The following is a 21,824-nucleotide window of genomic DNA, read 5'->3' as shown; positions in this document are numbered from 1 at the left end:
TGGGGAGATATGAAGTGTAATATTTTGGTATGCAGAGGGCGCTGCTTCCCATTCTCTAGAACAGTGATACCCAAAGTGGTCTATATCGACCCCTAGGGGTCTATGACAACCTGCAAGGGTTCTACGTCAGCGAAAAAAAATTTGGGGGTCCATGAAATGAAAATGGGGGTCCACGATAGTGGATCTCAACACATACACTGATAGTACCTATTTACTTACATCATACTATCTTATAATATCAAAACATTTACATTATTTATAAGGTAAGTATATTTTACATAACAGATACAAAATATTATTTTGATTAGTTTCAATTTAAATTCAATTAATTAATGTATAAATTAACATGTGTTTTTACTTTAAGTTTTTAACACTAAACTTCACTACAGTTATAAATTTACAGGAAATCAATATCAGGTAAGTAGGGGGTCTACCTAACATGGAAAAACATGGTAAGGGGTCTAGAACACAAAAAAGTTTGGGGCACTCTGCTCTAGAAACTTGTTTGTGTGGTAATCCTATATAATTAATGCAGAGTGAATTATATAAGATTGTATCCAATTCTCCATATCTAAGTCTCAGTCCACTACTGCCTTGGGCTATAAATTGTATTATAAAATATTTTTCTCCGTCCCATTGGGTTGTATTGTAAAATCATAATAGAATCGAACCCGCGATCGTAAATGTTAGTCATTTACTACTGGACGAACACGTTTCGCGAAAAGGATTTGAGATTTGGTAGAAATATTAATTTTGAAAAGTAGAACTTTCAAATTCCAGCGTGTACGTATATGTGTGAATATTTAACTGTACAACTTGAATAATTATTTAAAATAGCTACATAGGTTTGGCTCAAGTTTTTTATATTCTATAGCTTAAGTAAGGCATTTATATATCTTTTTGTAAATGTCGATAAATTTAGTTTATTTATTACAAATAAAATTAATTATTTTATATTGTTCTTGTTGTTATTTATAACATCAAATTTGAGCAATAGAGTAACAAGTCAGGTTGGCCGAGTGGTCTAAGGCGCCAGATTTAAGCTCTGGTTCCCGAGAGGGAGCGTGGGTTCGAACCCCACACCTGACAAACTTGTTTTTTCGTACAATTTACACTTTTTGTTAATTTTAAAATTAACTATTATTTTGATCTAATATTTTACTCATTTTTAAAAATTATTAATAAATTCTTATTTTAAGTTTAATTTTTTCTAAAGATATTTTTATTAGTAATTTTTTTAAAAAAAAGTATTAATTAAATATAAAACTATGGGTATACGATCATGCCTTATAAGGTGCAATAAAGATCCAGCTATAGTTAATTAGGTCTTCAAGTCTTCAGCTCTAGAAAATGCTTGCCTAATTCATATTTTTCAAGTTATAATTAGAAATTATTTTCATTTATATATTTCTCTTCTTAGAAATATAATAAAAGCGTGTTTGACATTAAATAAAACATTGCATATTAAATTAACAAATAAGTAGGTCATAAATAGCCAAGACGCGACATTTCGACTCCGATAATTTTAGACTGACAGTTAATATACACACACACACACACATATATATATATATATATATATATATATATATATATATATATATATATATATATATAAACACACACACACACACATAAATATATGTATGTATGCATGTATAAACTAAGATATATCTAAGTAGTTTTTCGTCTTCGTTCCAGGCTATAGACGCGCACTACAAGATCCCCTCTCTATATATGAAAAGATATATCATAATCGCCACATTTGAGATTCGGTTTGGCGATCGCAGTGTGGTATTATGGTACGCAGAGGAGGATGCTGTACATCGTCTAGACACTTGTTTGTGAGCAATGAAATTTTAAATAATGAATAAAGTGTGAATTATAAAAAAAAATGTGTTCCTGTAATCGAACCAAAGACATGATCGCATATCTAATATATAAAATTCTCATGTCACGGTATTCGAACTTGAACTCCTCCAAAACGGCTTGACCGATTTTTACCAAATTTTACATGCGTATTCAGTAGGTGTGACAATCGGCTACTATCTATTTTTCATACCCCTAAGTGATAAGGGTGGTCCACCGCTAAATTTTATTTTTAATTTTTTTGACAATTTTTTTGGTTTTTATTTTATTATGATACAGCATACAAAAATACATACAAACCTAAATTTTCACCCCTCTACGATCAACCCTTATCTTACATTTGTTAATTAAAAATTTAAATTTTTTTTTGCAAAACAACGTTTGCGGGATCAGCTAGTATTCTTATAAAATATTCTCCTCCGTCGCATTGCGTTGCATTGGAGATATATCTGGAATATTTCAGATCATTGAAGTTGATACAAATCAAACACAATCTCTGTTACATTTCCTCCCCGTCGACTTATATTTGCAATACCCGTGGACAAATAGATATTGCGTGGACCCGTATAGATTTACGCTATGCAGTTTGATAAGTAAACCGACTTGGAATGTTTATTCGGATATTACTTTGAAACGTACATGTATACATATATGTTAACACACACACACACGCACGCACGCACACGCACACACACACGCGCGCGCGCAAGCACTCGCACACACGCACACACGCACACACGCACACATACGCACACGCACACACGCACACTCACACACGCACACACACACATGTATAAAATTTACAATAATCATTTATATACTCAAACAAATGTTCAGATAAGACGAAATTGATAATTATATTCCTTAACTTGAAGAATCCAGGGTTCAAAGTTCGTTTCAATTCTAGAACATCTTACTTAGAATTCAACCAGTTCTCTTATTCACACACTTAGAGTCGTTCAAGTTAATATTACACGATTAAGTACAGATAATCCTACATTAATATAAAATTCGTTATAAGATTTTAATTATATTTAAAATCATTTTAATTAAACTCCTAAACTTATCTAAGTGTAAGTTAATCTATGTTAAAATAAGAAATAGTTCTAAATATACCGATTCAGATAAAAATAGAAATACTAGTTTGTACGAAAGATTTTCTAATAGAAAATAATTTTACATTGGCGTATTGGCGCTATTTTCCCATACGCGAATGTTTCGCTTCGATGCATTTACATTTCGCTTCGTTAAAGACTTTGAGAGTTTGTTGCACGTTTTAAACCAGCATGCTATAGCGAAAAAATTACTAAGTTTTATTTTACATTAAAATGTATATGTTTTATATCGATAAGACGATTTATGGACGTCATACATCTGAGATAACAATTATGAAGAAATAAACCAATCAAAAACAAACAAATATGGTACGGGGAATTCAAAAAATCTATTAAGGATACCGGAAAGTAATGTCATTTCTGCGAGTGTTAATATTTGATTGTCATTTGGTAGCTCATTACGTACATGCAAGACGTTGTACACTAGATGCCATAAGTTGTTGATAACGAAGGTGAATATATTGTTGATTAGAAATAAAAACTTGTTGAAAATGTAGTCGTGTGAATTTAAAGTGACATTACTTTCCGGTCTATGAATATAGTCCATCATTTATTGACAACTAATTTTCTATATATCTACATAAATGTCAAAGTACAGTGACATTTGTAAAAATTAAAATATGTACACATTAAGACATTACTTTTGCGCCACCTGTTACAATATACACCAAGCGTTTTATAAAAGCGATATTACTTTCCGGTCTATATGAAAAGCGCCTCTGTGGAATACGGTCGGAGTCGCAATACCCACAAGGGGCCTCGAATAAGGCTGTCAGTCGTCAATAATATCCGTATTTTACAAGGACGTCAGACAGGGTCGTACTTACCTGGCTTTTAATCGATGGTTTTAGCGCTGGTAGAAGAAATGGCAGAAGAAACTCCAGCAACGACTCTTTTTAGTACTTTCAGGCTTGTGCCATGCCATGCTCATACCATGTGGTCATGTTTCCGACTAAACCATAGTTAAGTAAGAAAAGGACCAATATTTAACCACTTCCCCACATGCAGTGGTAGTCGTGCAAAAAAGTGCACCGCCCGCCAGCCCGCTGACAAATGCGCAAACAATGCGAACTACACAACTGCCACCGTCAAATCACTCAACACTTGTTTCACCCCTCCACGGGGCATCTTCAGTAGTTATGTTACACCGATTAGTGCCAAACACAGAGTCCTACTACTAAATATTGGACCTTTTCTTGCTTAGGATGGACTTCCGCAAGGTAACGCCTGATTCCAATAAATAAACCATAGTTTACGTGGCTTGTATAACTGCCATCGCTTTGTCCGGAAATTCGAGTACGTGGCTAAGGCGCAGAACGGTGATGCGTTTGAATGTGCCGAGTGTTGTATATAGGTGGCAGCACCAATTAATGAATTTGTGTGTTGAGCGACAGACATGTTTTAGGAATTGATCGAGCATTAGCGTCGTGATCATTTGATTCTTGTTTCCATTAAATTAGTCATTTTTAGTATTCCTATATTGAGATTATAATATGAAGTATACACAGAGAGAAGATTAGTTAGGTTTAATATTTGAAATTTTAAAAAAGGAGCTCTATTATCTGTGCTTCTTGCTCGTGAATCTTATTAAGATTTCAGTAGATATTTTCGAATGGAAAGTTTTGTAAAATTAAGTTTACGATTCTTATTTTTAACTTAGCATTACTTTAACTAGATCGTCAATAGAAAAAGATTTTCACACAATTTTACTAAATTTTTCTGTTGATTTTCAAATCAGTGATATTATTATGAAGATCGGTAATGTAATATCGTTTCTATCAACATATTTCACAGGAAAAACGATTGATTTTTTCTAGATGGTTAAAGGTTGTTGGTAAAGTTGATTATATTGTAGATTAGAAATAAAAATTTGTTGTGTAGTCGTGTGAATTTAACATAAAGCGACATTACTTTCCGGTTCACCTAATATTCTCATAAAACTGTGCATTTACGAATATAACATTCTTTTGTTTTTATCTGTGAAAACTTTTAAATTATGACGTACGTCAAAACATTAGTAGTCTGGTAGCGGAATGCCGCTGGATGCCACTAGTTATCTTGACGGTATTTAAGAGAGGATTATACCTTACATTGGGTTTTATCGGTTGAAAATCAGAAGAAATATTAATGTGTAGTAATCAGAATAATCTTTAATATTTAATGGAATCAGGCGTTACGTTACGGAAGTCCATCCTAAGTAAGAAAAGGACCAATATTTAGCCACTTCCGCACATGCAGTGGTAGTCGTGCAACAAAGTGCACAGCCCGCCAGCCCGCTGATAAATACGTATGCGGCAAACAATGCGAATCACACAACCGCCACCGCCAAATTACTCAACACGTGTTTCACCCCTCCACGGGGCATCTTCAGGAGTTATGTTACAATGATTAGTGCCACTGTTGACTCTGTGATTGGTTAGCGGGCGGTGCACTTTGTTGCACGACTACCACTGCATGTGCGGAAGTGGCTAAAGATTGGTCCTTTTCTTTTTCAGAATTATCGGTCTTAAGACCGAATGGTTCTTGAGTGGTTACCACCAGCTGGTAGACGAGGAGTGAGTAGTCACCCGTCCAGATGGATCTACTATCTATGGTCACGGGAGGTAGCTAGATGCATAAGATTGGTCACCATGGCGGTCTTTGAAAAAGTCTTGTGCTTTGCATTGAGCGTATTTCGGCTGAAACGACGATAAGTATTAAATTTCGATATCAAACTGTATATAAATAGGGTGTCATCCAAATTTTATTTATTGTATCCTGTTATAAATACTATGTGAATAAATAAATCATTTAAAAAATGTATGTATTGGGTAGTAGTGTGGAAATTTTCTAGAAGCATTTAGAAATAAATATTACAATATCGATAAAGATCTCCAACTGAATTTGATTTGAAAGGTCTGTTAGGAGTTTATCCGGTTATTGGAAATTCCACACGACACGTCAGAAGATATCTCAATAAAGGTTAGGATAAAGATTTTCTCGTACAGACAGACGGTTTTTCTCATATATAGAGACAATAACAGCTAAAATAATTGAAGAATGAAACGAATGACTAAAATACTATTTCATCAATGAATTATTGATTTATATAACTAAAGATTTTTATAAAAACTCTGATTTCCTATATATATACTTAGAAATGTAATTTCACTAATAAAGCGTTATATATCACAAAGTAATCGAAGTCATGTTGTATACGGAGAGGGCGATCACGATTCTCGGGGCTGACGCCCCGTGTAATAGACTTAAGAAGGCCTACGTCGCCGTTCATTTTCACCGACCAGACTTCTCTCTCTACCTGACCAAAATTTAAATACTATCAATGGTGCTTCAGGAGAATACGAAAATAATATTTTTATTTCTTAAAATTTTTACTACTTAACTTAATTTACTCGGCTTAGGGTCTTGTCAGACATTTGTACTACTACTGTGTCTTGTTTTTATTTATTGCACAACCTTTCTGCAAAAATTTAAAAGCAATGGGAGTAATTAGTAGTAGCCCAACATATGTATTAATTCATAGCGTTTTTATAAATTTATTTATTAGTCTTAACTTAAGATAAACTTGTATCTCTTGTCATGTAACTTGCAACAACTCGACCAAGGAGTTTGTGTTTAAACAAAAAGTATTTGCAGTTAAAACTTCCGTCGGAATGAATTTTCCTTAACCCAAATATTTAACTTTTACAACTTTCACAACTGTTATGAGTTCATCCTAAAGTTATGTTTTATTTCCGGTTTATTACAAGTTTTAGAACCTGCAGAAGGCATCTCTTCTGCAGGTTCTATTGTTAAGTTATATTGTTAAGATAAAAAAAAATATAAGACGATCAACAAGAGTTCTATTAAAGTTCCAACGTTGAATAAATGAATTTTATCGTTCAAATTATTGCTTGAACGATCGTACCAAGGAAGTTCTCTATTGTAAGGGTAATTTGTTTCTCATATAGTCGTGTGAAGAGTAATGTAGTGGTTTCATTTTTTGAATAAAACTCTTCAAACAGTTTAAAGTATATTAACACACACCGGAACGAAGTAGTAATATATACACGTATAAACAAAAGCGAATGCGCGCGAATAATTGTGCACGGGTAGTGTGCCGTGTAGAAAGCCGGAATGACATGCGCGCGCGCCGGTATGTACCACCGTGACCTAGTTACGTATGCAATTCCTAGCCTAGACAGACTACGTCGCCGCATGGGTTTCCTCGTTGCATTTTGGTGTGTTTATTTTCATGTTGGTGATGTTATTTAAGTGTATGTCGTTGTTGTAGTATATATATATATATATATATATATATATATATATATATATACATATATATATATGGTCAGTCTGTCTAAGCCCGCGTAACGCGAACGACACGCGTACTATACTACTTCGATCCGGCTTATATACAGGATGATTGAGTATAGATGTAAAAATATTTAAACCTTTTGAAACCATTGATTTTTGGATCTTCTTCTTCTGTTCTTTTCAGAGTGGTCATGGTCATGTTCCAGACGGTTGTGGTGCTAGTGAGTTTCTACGAGATCGCATCCATTCCACTATGCCTTGTACCACCAAACGTTCTATTGAGCCATCATTACTGTGACATGTCCAAAGAACTTGAAGATTAGTATTTGAAAATTTTATATATGGTCTCTTTTTTTTTGTTTTCAGTCAACGGACTCCCACTGCAAGGCACGGGCCTCCACCAAAAAGTCCAGGTAGTCTGTCCACCTAGTGGGGGGCCTGCCCACGCCACGTCTTCGTGGTCGCCACTAAACCTTTCAGCTTGCCCACTGCCACTTTAGACAATTCTTCGAGCTACCTCAGTGATGGTGTACCACATATCAAATGATAGCACATGAGGTATATATTCATCGTTAACAGTTTAAGGGGAAGTCCAGCTCTTTTGTCACACTGCTTGCCACTGCAAAGGATTACAGCCCTATAGCACTAGGGTATATAGAGAAATAGTTTCTCCTTTAAAAAAAGTTTAGAACTGAAAAAAAAATCCCAAAAATATTTTCTTTCATTTGTCGCAAACGCGAGATGGACAGAGGATTTTATCTGAAGATTAATAGCCTATGTGCGTCAGTGAAAAAACTCGAAAAGAATGAAACGGATCAGATATCATGTCTAAATGTTACGTGACAGACGATAAAATACCTTTTTAATGGAGTTGATATTGGTTTCCACCCTCTACTATGGTATTTCATATAGTTACGTTTATAATTTTAAGCGATATACATTGAAAAGTCGAACCTCTAATAAGATTAGCAAATGTTTTTTCTGCATACGTAATGCGTAATGTATTAGTGTGATAATAAATTTCATCATTATATAAAATAATATCAAGTTATAAAAAACTGTCCGCCATTTTGTTTTTGACATCATGAATTTGACATTAGAGAGAAATTACGAAGGTGCATATGTTTAATATTTGACCGCGGCTCAGTGGTCGAATCATGGAATCTTATATAATTTACATTTGATACATTAATTATATATGATTGCCGCTGCTCATAAACAAGTTTATATAAGATAGGCAGCAGCGTCCTTTGTGTACCATAATACCACACTGTCATCGCCAACCCGCCTGCTAAGTGTGGCGATTATGGTACATCCCCCACTTATGGGTTTTAAAGGCGATATGTTTAATGCGATGTTACTGCATAAAAGTTTTTAATAGGGTTGACATTCCTTTTCACTATTTATTATTTATAAAACAAATAATTATAATTTATCACAAACAGTATTATTTTGGAGGTTGTACATTGAAAAGTTAAACCTTCATCAAAATTTGTAATATTTTATTCTGTATACATAAAGCGTAATGTATTAGCTTGTAAATAAATTGAGTCACTATATAAAGAACATCATTATAAGATAATTTTAACTGTCCGCCATTTTGGTTTGTTAAGAATTTGACATTTAAAAGAAATGATAGAAGTTTGATATGTATATATTATGTAAAAAGGTTTAATAGACTCGATATTAGGAGTCACTGTTTATTATTTATAATTAGTTGACCCGACGGACATTCATTTGTCGTTCTTATGAAAATTATTTCAGACCTTAATAAATAAAAAAAGTTATTTAAAAAAATATGCATTGGTTCAAATGCCTTTTTTAACGGACATGGAAATGAGCAACTTACTGGGTCATATTAAAAACAATAAATTTCAAGGTTAATATCCCAAACACAAAGAGCATTCGACTCTGCAGAAACGAAACATTTAAAAAAAATGGAAGAAAATGGGTAAAGTCGGTCTGAAGATATAGTATCACCGAAATAAAAATGGATTCGCTTTCTAAATAGAGACATATATAGAGTAACCCATGTGTTGCACGTAAACATTCGGCTAATAAAACGTCAACTTGCTCCTTGTCACGTTCGCAACATAATAGCGCCTGTCAAAAAATAGTAGCAATATTACTTTTATGTTACTTATTGCTTATTGTTTTCCTGCACTGACTTAGGTGTACATAGGGTTGGTATAAATAATATCTCAATACAATAATATAAAGAATGTGAAAAATAATATTGCTTACATTAAACAGTTAAAGCATGTATTTCAGCTGTACGATTTTTTATTGATAGTAAGAGAGGCGACACGTAAAGGGACTAGATGTAAAATATAAAAAAAGGAACTGTGATAATAAACAAACTGTGATACACATATGTATGTGAAAAAAAATCTGTGATATATTGTAAATAAATAGATCTAACTGCAGTGACTGAGGATGGATGAATGGAATAGAAGAGAAAGATAGAAAAAGTTTTATAATAGAAAAACAGATCATGTGATGTATGAAAGAAGAGAATGAAAATAAAACAGGATAGTAATAACTTAATAAAAAAATATCTTTCCCCCCCAACCCCAATAAATAAAGTTGAAACGAGGGGTCCCCAATAGCGGAGGTAATAAAAAAATAAAGGGGACCGCTGTGTTGAACCGGGAATATATGAACAAAGAAGAATCGTTAAATCTATCTATATGAATGAAAATAAATCGGCGAATGTATTTCTAAGTGCAAGAAATCGTTGCTAACAGTCATATGACGGAACTCTTCAGCTTTACTCTTCTGTATTTTCTTCTTCTCAAACTAAAAGATCGCCACGATAACTGATGCACCAATTAAGTAACCTAAACATAGACTAAAAGATCTCCACGATGACTGATGCATTAAATAGGTAACCTAACCACAGCTTAAAAGATCGCCACGATGTCTGATGCACTAAATAGGTAACCTAACCACAGACTAGAAGATCGCCACGAAGACTGATGCACCTAATAGGTAACATAACCACAGACCAAAAGATCGCCACGATGTCTGATGCACCAAATAGGTAACCTAATCATAGACTAAAAGATCGTCACAATGACTGATACACCAAATAGGTAAACTAACCACAGACTAAAAGATCGCCACGATGACTGATGCACCATATAGGTAACCTAATCATACTTCGTCTACCGACACGTGGTCGCTTCCCGTGAACCTTTCAGCTCCAACGGCCACGAGCGAAGTGCCCAGAAATTTTTCAAGCTACTCGCCTTGAAACCCGAGTATATACCTCTCCATTGCACTCTGGATGACCTTTAGCCTTATCAAGCCTGCAGTAGGCGACTGTGTCTCGGATTTTATTATCACTAGAAATACACATTGGTCAAAAATCTTCGTCTTCAGCTTTGGTTATTGTAAAACGTATATATTTTTAGAAATCGAGAAATTTAGGAGTAAAGAAAAATTAAATGTACTAACTGAAATAAAATACTTTTGTTTGAAGTTGTTTATTTCAAATATACAAAATAAAATTGATGGATTTCATTTAAAAGAGCAACTCTTGAGTTTCTGGCTGGCTTCTTGGCAATGCCTACTTGAATATAGATCCTTTTAATTTTAATTTTAATTCGTATTATGTATGTAATATAAATTATGAAAAAGTTTACGTTAAATCAAATAGTAAATTGCGGTTCAACGAAAATACAAGTTGGCAATTTATTATTAATGAAAGTATTTCAACGGAGTCATTAATAACCTGTCAAATTCAGAAAAGTGTTAACCTTCAGGCACTTTCTTTGTTATTTCGATGCGAGGCTTTTGAGGTTTGCTTGTTAAGCTTTTTGTCTGTACATCGATATCACGCACGAAGGCTTTATGTGATATTAAACTGACAAAGGCTTTTTTTTGTTGTTTATTACCTATTTGTAAATATACATTGAAAATAGTAACACTTGTCGTTATTTTAGATAGTAGACATACACTGCAAGTCATGGGATTCCCCTAAGATATCTATGTATGTGATACTCGCCACATATGGCAATCAGGTTGGTGATCGAAGTATGATATAATGGTGTGAAGAAGACGCTGCTGTTCATCCTCTGGAAATCTGCTTTTGAGCAGTGGTAATTCTATATAATTAATGCCTAAAGACACAAGTTAATTGTCACAACCGCTGGTAAGATCAATTAGTTGTAGCAACCTTCTTTTGGGCAAGGCTTATAGCTTACGGTGGGTGTGGTGTCTAAGACTGAAATCACGACGAATTTTTTTATCATCAAATTTCATGAGATTAATAAGATTTTTATTTATATATATTATTTAATTTACACTTTTTTGTACACTATAGACAATAAATAGAAAAAGAAATAATTCACATAGAGGTACAAGAGGCGATCTATAAAAGACAACCTTTGAATGGAGATGAGAGAGATTAAAGGAGAGGGCAGTTTAAGGTGTACGTACATACAAATACATACATTACTATACACATACATACATACGTACAAGAATGCTTATAAACACACACACACACACATATATATATATATATATATAAATATATATATATTTATATATATATATTTATATATATACAAATGGAAAAATAAAACTTTTTTTAAGTGGGCTGGCGGGCGGTGCACTTTATTGCACGACTACTGCTACATAGCGGAAGTAGCTATATATTAGTCCTTTTCTTACTTAAGATGGACTTCCGCAAAGTAACGTCTGAATCTATTAGATAATTTTGTGCTATTTTATATAATATCTGCTCAAAATTACAGTTTTCTCTTACACTGTTTGTTACGTTTAATTACGAGACTCATTATAATGACAATTGTTACTTCGACGCCTTGAATAAATACATGTACAAAGACGCGAACAATATTATATTGTCCAATTATTGTCATGATTACATTATCTTGCCTCGTAATAGCATTAGAACGATATAGCTTTGAATATATAACGATATTCGGTCACGTGATATATGAATATAAAAGCGATGAACATAAAAGCTAGCAATACATCAAATGGTCGGTATTCCGTGCTAAAGATATATGATCCTTGTGACGAATGTTTTTTCGTTCAAAAGGCGTCCCCTTATAAACCCTACGTCGTATTGTAGAGACGAAATAATTCATCACTGTTCTATCCAGTTTATTAATGATATAGGTTATCTTATGATATTCAAACTGGCTTTTTTTCTTATGTTTTTATACCTATTTATTCTTTTTTTGTTGTTTAATAGATTTGTGTAGAGATAATAAGCATGTAATTGTAAATCAGTGATTCCCTAAGTGGTCTATATCGACCCCTAGAGGTCTATAATAAGAGGTCTACGTCAGCAAAAAAAGTTTGGGGGTACATGAAATGAAAATGGGGGTCCACGATAGTGGATCTCACCACACACACTGACAGTACCTATTTACTTACATCATACTACCTTATAATATCAAAACATTTACATTATTTATAAAAAGTACCTATGACGTAAAAAAAATATTATATATGTTTATAAAATTGTGTAAGTCTAGGATGTTGGTATAATAGATTGGTTTAGTTGGTATAGTAGATACAAAATATTATTTTGAGTAGTTTTAATTTAAATTCAATTAATAAATGTATAAATTAACATGTGTTTTTACTTTAAGTTTTGAACACTGAACTTTACTACAGTTAGAAATTTACAGGAAATTAATATCAGGTAAGTAGAGGGTCTACCCAACACGGAAAAACATGGCAAGGGGTCTATGAGACAAAAAAGTTTGGGGAACTCTGTTGTAAATATTTGTAGAAACTCTCCAAATAGGAGTACCGCAATGGTCACATATGTAACACTAGAGGTCAATTTGACTGACAACTGATGGTTGTTCGAGCCGGAAGGTCCCAACTAGGTAGACAGTCACTGTTTTTTTTTAAATGGCCACCGTCATTGTGGACCTTTCGTACTCCCATATCTTGTAGCACAGGGTATGATATTCTTTGCTGTTTCTTCCACTTTCTTTTCCTTTTATTTCTGTACTGTTCTATCATTCTTCGAATAATCTATCATTCGTCTTCTTTCATTCTTTCATACTTATTTCCGTTCATTGATTTACTTCTTTGGTCTCGTTCCTCAAATATTACAGTTCCTGGTTATAGCACATTTATTTATCTTAATTTATATTTGTTTTGTGCTATTTTACTTCTATCATTCTTCGAATGATCTATCATTCGTCTTCTTTCATTCTTCCATACTTATTTCCATTCATTCATTACCTCACTTCCTTCGTCCCGTTCCTCAAGTATCACAGACCCGGGGTAATATCACATTTCTTTATCTTAATTTAAATTTATTTTGTGCTATTTTATATTGTTATGGACAGACTTACTCGTAGTTTTGGTCGCTACGGGCTGCGCAAGTCATCGTGGTGATTGGGGGAGGCTTTTATGCCAGGCATCAGTAGTCTGTGAGCTGAAAAGTTGGAAAAGAAAGTAGAGTTAAGTTACGTTCTTCCGCCATTAGGTCTCAAAGTTTCTATCTAAACTTGAGTGACTCTTTGATTACGAGCGGGACTTCACTTCAATGTAGGTAGAGTTGGATAGAAGAATAAAAAAAGCTTGATTTATAAGAACAAAGTAGTAAAAGGAAAATAATAGCAGACGCTCCAAAATATATATGTACATATTTCGGGGCACATGCTAATTTACACAATTCACAATTATTTATATATATATATATATATATATATATATATATATATACACATACATACAAATTAGCATTGGTTTATTATATATAAAATACTTTACACACACATACACTCTTTTTTGGACTTGCGAAAAATAGAGCAGGAGCAGAGGAAACAGGCCTGAACAGCCACTTTATCAGGGAAAGCTGCGGCTAAATTTCCCCCGCGAAGTGTGAATCAGTGCTAACTCTGTGTTTGGCACTAATCGGTGTAACTTAACTCCAGAAGATGTCCCGTGGAGGGGTGAAACACGTGTTGAGTGTTTTAACGGTGGCGGTTGTGTAATTCGCATTGTTTGCCGCATACGCATTTATCAGCGGACTGGCGGGCGGCGCACTTTGTTGCACGACTACCACTGCATATGCGGAAGTGGCTGAATATTGTCCTTTTCTTATAATGTTTAATGTTGATGACATCACCAATGTTGTCATACGAAATGTATTTATTCATACTTTTTTTTACTTTGAATAATTTTTAGCCTTATTAAATAAGTTATTAAACTAAGTTGAGATTTTTATTATAATAATGCCTTATTTTAAACCATGATCTGAAATCTTACATTAAAAATAATTTATTACAAAAAACTCTTTGATAGATGAGCGCCTTCACTACACCGCGCCATATTCAGTCTGACTGACTTTTTCAGGTAACAAACTGTGAATGTGGTTAAATGTGTCGAATTAGACTTTCAGAAATTTCTCAAAAGCGCTGAAAAGGTATTCAAGTGCTACAAAAAGCCAAAATATATCGTTATGTTTACTCTTATGATTCTAAGTCGCAATTTTGTATATTTATTATTGAGATAATTTATTTAAACCTACGATACAATTTAAACCATAATATAAATATATACAAAGGTTGATCGTAGAGGGGTGAAAATTTAGGTTTTTATGTATTTTTGTATGTTGTATCATAATAAAATAAAAACCAAAAAAATTGTCTAAAAAATTAAAAATAAAATTTAGGGGTGGACCACCCTTATCACTTAGGGGTATTGAAAATAGATAGTAGCCGATTCTCAGACATACTGAAAACGCATGTAAAATTTGGTAAAAATCGGTCAAGCCGTTTCGGAGGAGTTCAAGTTCGAACACCGTGACACGAGAATTTTATATATTAGATGATATAGATATATAAACAAACATAATATAAGTATATAAACCATAATCTTTGATACCTGTTTAGTAATGTTTTTACTTGTTCTGTCAATGTTTGACTATAAATCGTTATATGTTCTCAGTGAGATATTTATAAGGTAACAATTGTAACTAATTTTAAATGTCTAAGCTTCTAAGTTTGTACTTTCTTACTGCCTTTTGTTACTGTTTATCTCCAATAAAGTAAATAAAAAGATAGCATTAAAAAAATATTTCATGCTTCGGTGACATTTAATCGAGTTATATTTTGTAGGTATCAAACAAGGAAAACATGTAAATTTAACAAAATTATAACAATGTACGGAAATAAATAAATCAATCATGTGAAGCTATAAATAAAATATTGAAATGTTGAAATAGACTCGTACAAAATATCTTTCGGAGTTTTATACAAGCGAAAGATTTAGCCGAGGTTTGTATAAACAAATTCATCATTCTCTAGTATCTGAAATGGTAAAACCCCCTGAGAATAAGCCGCAACTTGACGTTCATACAGTATCTAGACTTTTGGTTTGAATTTATTACGTTGTATTTTGTTTATACATTTTTCTTTTTCAACATGAATAACTTTTTTCAATATTCTATTGTATTTGTTCTACTATTTATATCTGGCGGTTTGTATGACATTAAAAAATTGCCATAATCTTTATATAAAAACTTTAATCCCGTATATTTTTTATTATTATTATTATTATTAATAATAATATTCTTTATTGCACACGTTAAGATACATTTAATAAGTTATACAATAATATACAAAAAAGTACAATGGGCGTGCCAACATTGGGCACGTCTTATATTCAGCGGTAAATAATTCCACAATCGAACGGCCTGCGTGCTGAAAGATTTGGCCATAAACGAGGAAGAATGCACCGGTATTATTCCAGACTATCTGATGATCTCAAAGACCTCTCTATCTATGTGTATCATGAAAAAATTGAAACCTTGATTTGAAATAAGAGGGAGTGAGCGGATTGAAAAGAATATTATAGAGTAGATAAAGTATGTGAGCATTCCGGCGAAACCTTATGGGTAACCAATTGAGCTTAGCGCGAAATTCCGAAACATGATCATATTTTCGGAGGCCAAATATGAAGCGAATACAAAAGTTTTGAAGGCGCTCAAGTTTATTTTTTATTTATTTTTCGACATTTTAAATACATCGCATAATAATTATGGATTATTATAACAGATATGGCAGCTAGGGATCAGCGGACTGAGACTTGCTATAGGAGCTCTCGGGTTCGATTACCTGGAATCAATTTTATATATTCATTTTCATTTCATTCACACTTTGTGCATTAATTTTATAGTACTGCCACTGCTCCAAGCTTCCAAAGGATGGGCAGCAGCGTATTTTGCTTACCATAATACCACATTGCAATCGCTAACCTGCAAGTCAAGGCTGGCGATTATGGTATATACTTCAATAGATATATTTCAGGGAGACCTATGTATTGACGACAATAAAGCAATATATTGTAAAATAGGAAACTATTTGTGCACAGAGAGATTAATAATTTTATAAAGCCTAAAGGAAGTATATTTACGATGCCACCGATGTATATTGGTTTTTTAATGTTTCTTAATATTTATTTCTATACCTATTTATTTAATATTCTTTATTGTACACGATAAGATAAATTTAATAAGTTTACAATAATATACAGAAAAGTACAATGGGCGGTCTTATCACACAAGGCAATCTCTTACAGACAACGATAGTAAAGAAAAGATAAAAGTACTTATAAAGGGTAGTTCACGTGTACAAAAAAATACATATTCAAAAAATTCATAAACATGCATAGACATACATGCTTAAACATACATACATACGTATATAACATATATACTTATAATTAAAACGGTTTAATACATATTATAAATATAATACAATAATAAATAAAAAATCTAACTGACTTCGATTAGTATTGGTTCGATCGCACTTGCCTCAGAAAGAAACAGAAGACGAAAAAGAAATGAACTAAGAGATAGATAATTATAGGTCTAGTAAATGGTTCTAGCTATTTATTTACATGATTGTACATCTTGTATAATGGCGTCTATAATGATGGGTGGTTGTTAGTACAGGCATCTCGTCCCATAATAGGAAATCTGATGAAAGAAAAACACTTGCCGGATGGTTCAAACGTATAATATAATATCACAGAGTAAGAAATCTCAGTCTGAGTTACAATTATTTCCTTTGTTGTGCAGCGGTTGAAGCGACATGTCTGCTCGTCGCGGCGCGTCAAATAGAGCGAGATGTACATAGTGTTAAAGGGGCATAGCAAAACAGATGCGTTCATAGATAAAATATTTGGATGCGTTCAAATTAACGCCAGACATTATAAGTATTATCTATCAGTAAAGTCTAGGTAGTGCAGAGATATTTATTTATTTCTTATTATTAGGATCTATATCCTACAGACAGTAGCGTCCATGCCTTTGTTTTTACATTTACGTTTAATATTTCGAAAAAAAAATTTTTTTTTGCAGTGTTAACTAAGTCTTTTAATCTATTTTAATGACGCCATTACTCTGTCCAGTTTTTAAAATTACGTTTCAATAATAATAAGGTAAAAATTTTGAAGAAGATGCACAAATACATTGTCAATACTATATTTATAATATAAATACTTTGTAGAAGCAACATATTTTCCTTTACATATGAATTGTAGGAGAAACAGTACGTCATTATCAGCGGCGCATCGAAAAGGGGAATTCCACAGAAATATAATCCTTTATTCGCATCGGGATTATAGCAGCAATATTACGTCAAAAAGGGGAATTCTGTAGAAATAAAATTGTTCATTTACATCGATATAAATACAGGTGAATTTCGAATGAATGAACACACTTCTAGTTCTGTCTTCCTGTTGTTAGGTACCCCAAGACCTTCCGGCCCTAGGAATAATCCTACAACTTATAACTACATATATAAATAAGGGTCTATATTACATACATAAATAACACTTATATTATATATGTGACAGAATTATGACCATTGTTATGCACACAGTTCTCGAACGTTCTTCTTGAAGAAATAACGGTATGCCGATTCTAATTCTGAGGGAATGAAACGACATTAACTAAATAGTACTTCAAACGCCTTTTACCACAAGGTTAACATAGTTTATAAGCTACTCGTGTAGTTAAATAAAAAATATTAGCGATGTGGTTGACAGACCCTTATTAAAAAAGAAATATTTAAATTTAATTAAAAAAAAAATAAAAGCGGTCATTGTGCCGCAATGTATAACAGCTTGAAGTACAAGATGGAACGATGAAACATTGTGTAAAAAAAATTAAGTTTTCCTTTTGCTTGGAGGCTGTGATAAAGGAAGCGCTTTCTCAAGTCCGTCCGTCTATCTGGCATTAATAACCGTCGAGAGCAGAGTTCCTTGTTTCTTTTTTTTTAGTTGAATAAAACTCGAAGGCAAGCAGCAATGAATATTAAAGTGTAGCATTTCATCTTTAATAGCAGTGTCGCTCTGATTTTCATGGTACACGGGTTCCCTGAGTTTTATTGTATTAATAGAGCGGTATGAAAAGCGATTGAAATTGTATTTATTGAATGCTTATGATTTCATAATACTATGGTGAAATTTTATTAATTTATACGATATACTGTCACAAATAGATCATTTATGAAGATATATAAAATTTTTTTTGGTTTTGTTGAAATTTTAAATTAGACCAATTTAATAAAAAAAAGACAACCGGAATTAGATTTCTAATCTACGAGGATGCCAAAGGCACTAGCTTTTTTGCAAAACTATCTTTGTCTGCTGTCATATTTTTGTCCGTTGTCATATCTTTGTCTGTTATCATATCTTTGTCTGTTGTCATATCTTTGTCCGTTGTCATATCTTTGTCCGTTGTCATATTTTTGTCTGTTGTCATATCTTTGTCCGTTGTCATATCTTTGTCTATTGTCATATCTTTGTTTGTTGTCATATCATCATTATCTTTGTCTTGTGACGGGCAAACATAAGCATGTTTCTGACTCAGCCTTCACTAACATAAACAAGAACCTCATTGACCTTACATACGACCAGCACTATGTTACCTGCGAACGCCTGATAGCATGTATCGCTCTTCGCCACCTCTTTCAGGAGAGAGTTGATTAGTAGGGTCTAGAAATTTTAGTCCCCCACGGATCCCAAAAGGCAGCAAAACGCTTATACGCATATTTTTTTACTCTGTATTATTACTATGAAATACGTTAGACTAATTTATATTTTCTATTATAATGCGACAGGAATTAACTTGTAGTAATACAGAGTAAAATAGATAGTAATTAGTAATTGATTTTAATATGCAGAATACGTATAATAAATTACGAATTTTATAAACGATTTTTTGAACTATAATGTCATTGTTGTTTATAATATCTGATAGCATTTATTTTTGGATAGTGTGCACCAAATATTATCAGCAAATGACAGAAAGATATATGTTCACATTTTCACATATAGTTAATCATCTTGTATATAAATCCATACGTTATTAGACTGGTAGACTTTAGGAGAGTTTTACCTATAAAGTAGAAAGTAAAAATCTAATAATAATGTGGTATTGTTTCCGGTGTATGTCCATTAAAAAGAAATGCAATGCATTAAAACGTATAATTATAAATTAACAATGCAACCATATATACCGTAAAATCCTAAATTCAATTATTACCTCAACAAATACAAACAAAACGTTCGAGGTTTAAACACATTGTTATGCCTGTAATCCCACGTGTGAGCATAGAATCACGTACACGCGTTGAATAAATTCACGCAAAAATAAAATGTTATTCTAACCTGCATATGGATACAGATGTTGATAACCTTTTTTAATTTTTTTTTGTAATACACCAATACCTCGCTTTGCGTCGTTTCGTTGTGCGTTTTTTTCGAAGTTGCGTAGCTGCTTAGTACTAAGTTTCACTGTGCGTCGTTAGATTTTCGATGTTGCGTTGTTTTGGGTTCGAGTCTTTAACTTTTTTTTGAAATTTTTTTTTCTATAAGATGGCAACACTTTTGTTTTTAATTACGCCATGCCATCAAAGCTCGGGGATTTCCTTTCCAAAATCAACGCATTTGAAAACAGTTTTATTTCACTTTGTTCTGCTAATTTTAGAGTTCAGTTTCAATTACGTAGTGTGTTGTAATATAGTGTATCGTGTTTTTTAAAAAGAGAATAATAAATTTATATAAATTTTTACTTTTACGTTTCTGGTTACAAAAAATGTAAATATTTTTCCAATTTATTTATTGGCACAGTCATATTATTTTTCTTTTTTTAAATGTTTACTTTGTTCAATTTTCTTTTTAAAAAGTAGTATTTTCGTAACCCCGGAACCTATCTTTGATCTTTACATGGTTTGCTATAGAAAATCTTAATTCACTTTGCGGCGTTTCAATTTGCGTCGTATTTTTTTGGAACGTAACCACGACTCAAAGTGAGGTATTGGTGTACCTAATTATGTAATGACCAGCGATAGAGACCTGATACTTGGGATCGTAGATCGCGGGTTCGATTCTCGTGATATAATCATTTATAATTCTAACATTATGCATTAGTCTACCATTACCATTGCTAATAAACAAGTTTCAAGAAGATAAGCAGTAGTGTCTGGCGAATGCCAACACACTTGCCAATCGTGGTGATTATGGTAAATCCCTCATAAATATCTTTGCGGGAGGCTTGGATCTGAGAATCCCACGAAAGCCTTCGAGCTTTTCTACTTTAATATAGGTCTCTCATTCGAGATGGAAAACATAAAAAACCGTGAAAAGTCTACAACGTATTTGGTGTACGTACGTTTATAAGGTGGAGCAAAGGTTTGAATATATTACAGTTTTAGTCGAATGGCAAGCCTTCTGAATAGGGATAGATTAAAAAATGACACGTACAACAATGTAGTGTTAAACAGAAAGTAATTTATTTATTTATTTATTTACTTTATTGGAGATAAACAGTAACAAAAGGCAGTAAGAAAGTACAAACTTAGAAGCTTAGACATATAAAATTAGTTGCAATTGTTACGTTATAACTATCTCACTGAGAACATTTAATGGTTTATAGTCAAACAATGACAGAGCAAGTAAAAACATTAATAAACAGGGATCAAAGATTATGGTTTATATATTTATATTATGGTTTAAATTGGATTGTGTATACTCAATAATTTCGAACGAAATTGTCTTTTAAAAGATACGAGAGAGATAATAATTATAAATAAATATTTTTTTTCAATTTTTGGTACCACTGAAAATCAATACCGCGTATTTTATGAAATGTGTAACTAATAATTGAAAACTGTAGATTTATTGAAAGAAAGTAAGGTGTAAAAAGACAATAAATGTTAGAATGTGTGTAAAATCTCACAGCTATACAATTCCCATAGCAATCTTCAATAAATTTTTAAACTGAATGCATCGTGTGCTTGTACCTCATAATTTTTGTATGAGATTTTTCTCCTCGGAAATAAACAGTACATTCAAAAGGTTCTAGTGAGATACATTCAAGGCATACCTCCAGAGAATTGCCACCAACGGTGGAAGTATCAGACAATCTTATGATGATTTTGATCCAAGCGTTTACACAAGATGTATATATTTTAAAATACGAATAAAGTTTATAGTTCCGTTTTGATTTTTATATTAAACTCACTGCCATTT

General features: G+C 32.7%; 1 non-coding gene across 1 annotated transcript; it reads left to right on the top strand.

Annotated features, from left to right (window-relative positions):
• Nucleotides 1-1,005: 1,005 nt before the first annotated feature.
• TRNAL-UAA (transfer RNA leucine (anticodon UAA)) lies at nt 1,006-1,089 on the top strand. The gene has a single exon. It is a non-coding gene; the product is annotated as a tRNA-Leu (tRNA).
• Nucleotides 1,090-21,824: the final 20,735 nt, after the last annotated feature.

This window comes from Battus philenor, unplaced genomic scaffold (genome assembly GCF_028537555.1).
Source record: "Battus philenor isolate CCGP_79_NKW_IND1 unplaced genomic scaffold, ilBatPhil1.0.hap1 SCAF_15, whole genome shotgun sequence".
Taxonomy (NCBI): domain Eukaryota; kingdom Metazoa; phylum Arthropoda; class Insecta; order Lepidoptera; family Papilionidae; genus Battus; species Battus philenor.
The sequence above is the reverse complement of the archived record's forward strand: the minus strand, read 5'-3'. Positions and strand labels throughout refer to the sequence as shown.